The sequence below is a fragment of the Mus caroli genome, chromosome 1 (assembly GCF_900094665.2).
Source record: "Mus caroli chromosome 1, CAROLI_EIJ_v1.1, whole genome shotgun sequence".
Lineage (NCBI taxonomy): Eukaryota > Metazoa > Chordata > Mammalia > Rodentia > Muridae > Mus > Mus caroli.
Window position 1 is genome coordinate 64,590,319 of NC_034570.1, and position 6,604 is coordinate 64,596,922.

Consider the following 6,604-nt stretch of genomic DNA (forward strand, 5'->3'; position numbering starts at 1 on the left):
TTCCTTCCTTCCTTCCTTCCTTCCTTCCTTCCTTCCTTCCTTCCTTCCTTTCTTCCTCACTCCCTTTTTGGAGAAAGGATCTTAATATACAGGTCAGACTGCTGCCAAACTCTCAGTCCTCTTGCCTCTACCTCCTAAACACTGGAATGATTAGCATGCATGAACCATGCCTACCTGCTAAATCTTTTCTCTAGTTCTAATTCTACAAGAAGAACTTACACAAAGCAATATAATCTTTCTAGTCTATCACATACTTGAAGGAATGCATCATGTCTTCTTATTTCTATTTTAGGAGTATCATTATCTCTGGGTATCACTTATTTATATTGATTTCATATGATATGGCACATTTTTTTCAACAGGATGGTGCCAGGATTAATAATTGTGGTTAGAGGCTCAAAAAATCTTTTAGCAGACTTTCATGGAGGCAAAAGCATGCATCTCTGGGTAATCTCCAGGTCTCCAAGATCACCATGGAACACATGTCAGTCATACCTACCCCTCTTCTCAGATCAGGAAGTTTGCCACACACAGAAGATTGTATTTAGATTTTGGGGGGAATAATTTATATCCCCATGGCTTCCTTTCTACATACATACATTTCTTTGGTCTCTGGTAATTTAGTCTACATATAAAATAAATGATAGACCTGGCATTCACTATTTATTCTGAGACAACTAAATGAAATGTCAACCTTCCAGGTACATTTCAGCAACTCTACAACCCATCCTAGGGTATAGCACTTCACCCATCTTTTCTGTCACACTAATGTTCTTTCTCTGGTCTTGCATATCTTTTTTTTTTATTTTAATCATCAAATTTCTATTCCATGGACAATGGGGGGACCAACATACATACTGTGTTAGTATGTACTATGCTAAGTTAGTACTGTTGTATAACAACTTCAAACTCAAAATATAAAACCAAGACTTTTTTTTTCAAAAGCACCCTGAATACCAGAAGGAGCAAAGGAGGCAGGAACCATGGCACCCTCTACTCTAACATAAATATAATATTTGGTTGATAATGGAGGGTTACTAAAAACCTCAGCTATCTGCATTGAGATGAGCAAAGTAGACAATGAAATTTAGATAAGAAAATAGGATCTTGTGGCATTTAATAGGTTAGGAGAAGGAAGGCTGTGTTTGTGTACATGAAAGGCAGTATGCACCTGAACCCAAGATGGCCTATGGAAGCACCTGGGTTCTGGTTGTATAGGAGAAGAGGATATGGCAACCTTACATATCCAGAAAGATGACCCATTAAGGATCTCTGCTACTTAGGATCATTACTTCTCATAAAACACACCTCAAAATCTGTGGCTTATAAAGTCTGGGTCACTAGGTACCAAAGAAGCCATCTGGCTCATTTCTCAAGAGTTGTTGTCCTGTCATTGTTCTCTGTGGAGCAGATGGCTCCCTGCATTCATTGTGTAGATCCACTAACTCATCACAACACCTACTCACACTTAGTTTCCTTTACCCATGGAGGAATTTGGGTGTTTTAAAAGGGGCAGAGAGCAATTTCAAACTATCCTTCTTGAACCAAGGACACATTAATCATGAATTGAACAAAGATGAGAACAATGATTATGCCAGTGGACTGGGAAAAGCCCATAGAGCCTCCATTCTGTACAAAGAACTCCAGGCAACTGAGGAAAGCTGGGCACAGGAGAGGTGGTCTTTCCTACAAAAGAGCACATCAATTGGTTGTCCAATGCCAGAGAGAGAGAGAGAGAGAGAGAGAGAGAGAGAGAGAAATAATTAGTTTTTAAAAGGCTACAAATCTAAAAGAAAGCAGGGAGGGATATGTGGGAGGGTGGGAGGGGGAAAGAGAAGGAAGAAATGTCATAATTACATTACAATTTTAAAAAAGGAAAAATTTAAAAAGAAAAACAGTACATGATGATGCCTGCCCCACATCACAAAAAGTCCACTTCCTATACTTACCTGACTATCTAAATTAAAATTATCTTATAAGCCTTCTTTTTTTTCTTAAGAAGTCAGTTTTGCCAGTTAGTAATGAAACTTAATTGCAAAAAAATCGATGTTAATTTATGACAATGAAACAATAAAATATTGATGAAATAAAATCCCTAGGCTTAGGTAATGAGAACAGACATTTAAATCAATTCCACACTCTGGCAACAAAGCAGTCTTTGCAAAAATACTAACTGGTTTACATTTCTTATTTTATAAGCCTTTCCTAGTTTTCTACTGTTTTTCAAATAAAGTCTAAATTAATTAGCAACAGCAAATGTATCCTTCATGGTTGTCTCTTATTTATTGTTCATCGTCCATTATTTTATGCTACCAACATAGGAAGCCATTCATAGATCCCAGATCATTGTATGGCATTTTATACTTCTTGTTTCCATGGATATCATTACAGAGAAACTTTCTATAAGATCCTAACTACCATTCAAAATTATCCATGTCAAATCTTGCCTATACTAATACTTCCTTAGGCCCATCTCTCCTTTCTCCATTACTTCTGCATCTCAATTGTAGTGCTATATTTGTTTTTCACTTGGCTTAGAAAACACGCTAAGTTTAATTTCATGCCACCTCAACTACTCAATAAATATCTATTAACTATATGACACAAACATTATGCCCTTTCATCTGGCAACATTAGCACAAATTCTATGACTTTCATGTTACATTGCTCAAATTTGATCTTTCTGGTAACCTTACAAAGGAAACAAGATATTTTCATGCCAAAAATGTATGGCAGCCAATAACTACAACTATTAAACTCAGAACTCATGATTTTCTACCTCTGAGTATTCAATGATCTAGACCAATGGTTCTCAAACTTCCTAAGGCTGCTACTCATTAAGACAGTTTCTCATGTACCGGTGATGCTCAACCATAAAATTATATTGTTGCTACTTTATAACTATAATTTTGCTACTGTTATGAATTGTAATGTAAATATCTGGTATGCAGGATATCTGATATGCAACCCCTTAGAGGTTGTGACCAACTGATTGAGAACAGCTGATCTAGACACATACCTATTTTGATGGCAAACCAATTACTCTCAGAGACTACAGTAACACATACATATTCCACAGTTCCTTTTCTATAAAGCTCTACAACAGCCCTCTCACAACCAGGACCAGATTTTCCTCCTGGAGAACATCCTTCAATGTCTGGAAACATGCCTAGTTCTTAAAACAGGGGGAAGAACTACTCTCATCTAGTGAATGGAGACAAGGGATGCTGATAAATCTTCAGTCATCAACAGGGCAGCCCTCTATAACAAAAAACTTATATAGTTCCCCCAAAGTCAACAGGTTGGGAGGCTCTTCCCTAAAACATGCAAACTAATCTATGCTAACACAAGGCTATCAGTAGTTGATTAGGGATGGAGGGATGGAGAAGGAGGGAAAGAAGGGATTGCAAAGGCATATGGCAAAGTTCTAGTTCCATTTGCCCATCAGAACTTCTGAACAACCCAAGTATACCACAGACTCTAGGAAAGGGATAGAGTAAGAATGTTGTCAAAGAAGAAGAAGAAGAAGAAGAAGAAGAAGAAGAAGAAGAAGAAGAAGAAGAAGAAGAAGAAGAAGAAGAAGAAGAAGAAGAAGAAGAAGAAGANAGAAGAAGAAGAAGAAGAAGAAGAAGAAGAAGAAGAAGAAGAAGAAGAAGAAGAAGAAGAAGAAGAAGAAGAAGAAGAAGAAGAAGAAGAAGAGGAAGTCGTCCCTGGAGTGCTCTTATTAGTCTTCCCACAGATATGTGACTTCATCAAATGTTACAATTTCACCATCAATGATTTTTCTGCAAATTAGCCACCAAAATAACCAATATCTTTATAGCTCTTCTATGGCTCATATGTCCTTTTGCCTGTATTTTGTTCCTTGTTACTTAACAGGACCCTTTCCTGATCACCTTTCTAAATGTTATTCTATCCTGGCTGCAGAATCACCATTATAACTGTATAGAAGCTCACCGAGATCTATAGCATAAGCGTTGCTTAAGTTATTATCACAATAGTTGTATAATATATTTCTTTGTGGGTTCATTGCAAAAAAGTAATTAAAATAAATGTAAAATTTAAAAAGGTTTCTCTTTCAGTGTATACTTAGATTTTTCAAAATCTACTTAAATAGGGTTCTTAAATGCTTCAACCTCCCTCCCTCCCTCCCTCCCTCCTGGCCTACCTAACAAAGGTAGGGGAAGAGAAATGTTAATGGAAAACAAGGGATATGGACCTGTTTAGAAGTAGTTCTTTGGAGCGATTGCAATCTTTCTTGTTAGGTTATCAGCAGTCCAGCCCAAAACATCAACACAAATCAGCAGCTCGATCCAGAAGAAACTGTTAGGGTTCCACCAAATCAGCACAAGCCTGTGGAAGTGGCAAGAAGCAGCGGCAATATCATAAAAAGTTGTGTGATGCATTTCTCTGTATGACGTCACAACAAGCAAAGATCAGCAAAGTGATACAAGGGGAACCAATGCAAGAGCATCCTCTTCCTCTCTCTCTCTCTCTCTCTCTCTCTCTCTCTCTCTCTCTCTCTCTCTCTCTCTGGGATTGTATTTATATTCTTTCTAAACATCATGTGCCTTCTCCAGTGTCCACTCCAGCAAAACATCACAAGCCCTTTCATGAGACAGCTTCCAGAAAAATACCACTTCATAGCAAAACATCTTCTCATAAGATAGCTTCCAGAAAAAATCACATGACACAACTGAGTATCCAAAGAAATCAGAAGTTTTCAGTTCACTTCCAATCTATCCAAGCAACTAATTATATGATTTTAGATAATCCTCATTTTAGAGGAGAAAACTTAAGACAGTGTCAGCTCTTCCCTAGAGTTGAATTTTAGGTATTTATGACCTAAACCAAAATCCTTCCTCCTGTACTGGCAATGAGGCTGAGTATCAAATATGTTATTTTTTAATATGTGAAAATTAATATATTTTACCTTACTTTTTAAATGTATACCTCAACTTTATACATCATTTTAAAATGACAACATGCAAGGAAGAAAGTACATGCTCAGGGAAAATAATTATTTTGTAAGTCATTTAATTTGAGGTAATAGTCATTTTATGTTGTGTTCCAAATATGACATAAAGTAAGACTAATTTTTCATCAACAAATAACTGTTACATGGATTTGTGGCTAAAAGTGTAGCCCATGGATTCTTTTCTCCTCTTTCTTCATAGAGCCATATATATCTCCCCATTTCCAGATGGGCTGTGCTGTGCCTTGACTACAAATCTAGCAGATTCTCTCTAAGGATCAGGTCATGGAATTTTTCCCTATCTCACAAGACACTTCTCAGGTTATCAGTTCTGACTGTTTGGAGGTTGTGGTTATAAAAAAGAACACTACAGAATAAGCAATGTTGGGCAACTCTGGATTTCGATAAGGAAGTAAAAGAAAGCAATTGGCAATCCAACCCTTGGGGAAAATATAATGTCAGTGTCACACAATGGTCTTTCATTGCAAGGAGTTAAGAATTATTTCACGTCCAGACTCTCATGTGTCTATCAAGAATCTTTACATTACAAAATCCAAGCTTGTGCTTTGTTTTAATAATGTCTTTAGGCTTCAACTGGGAATTCTTTAATACACAAAGATGTTAATTAGCAAGAAGGAAAGATATTTGAAGGACTTCATGACTCCCAATTAGTCTTTGGTAAAGTTGAATTTTTTTTCTTAGCATATGAAAGAATGCATGTGCCTTACCTTGCCAGTAATAACTGCTATAGCCTTGATTCTGTCAACATGGGGTTCTCATACATTTTTTTAAGTGAACAAGAGTATCCCTCAGATAGGAGTGATGTCCTGAGACAGCTTAATGAGAAAATGAAAGCAAGACAAAAGCAATTCTCTGGTGAATGCAAGCAACTAATTTAATGATTTACACAGTAGATTAGATTAAAGAAATGAGAAAAAGTAGTCATGAATCTGGCTTTTCATTTATGGAAATATTTTTTTTCTTTTACATATGCAAAAAGGTGAACATTTCAAGTTTCTCTTTTTCTAACAGGAAGTGTAGAATACAATTACCTTTCTTTTTAAAACAAGACTTTTACTTATTAGTACATCTCACATTGAGACAGCTAAGAAGAGACGGGGTTGATTACAATACATGCTACACTTGGGGTAATTTTTGTGCCTAAAGTTTCTTACTATAATAATCTGAACTGAAAAGATACAATTACTATGCAATATTAAAGGACCTTTGTTGAAAGTTCATTTGTTTATCATCTATTCTTGGATGTATTTCTGTTAGTACTCTGACCAAAATGGAAGGCAAATTGGTGGCACATGGACACACAATGTATGCAAAGCTCTTAATTGCACTCTTTTTTTAATTTTTAATATTTTTATTACGTATTTTCATCAATTACATTTCCAATGCTATCCCAAAAGTCCCCCATACCCTCTCCCCCACTTCCCTACACACCCATTTCCTTTTTTTGGCCCTGGCATTCCCCTGTACTGGGGCATATAAAGTTTATGTGTCCAATGGGCCTCTCTTTCCAGTGATGGCCAACTAGGCCATCTTTTGATANATATGCAGCTAGAGTCAAGACCTCCGGGGTACTAATTAGTTCAAAATGTTGTTCCACCTATAGGGTTG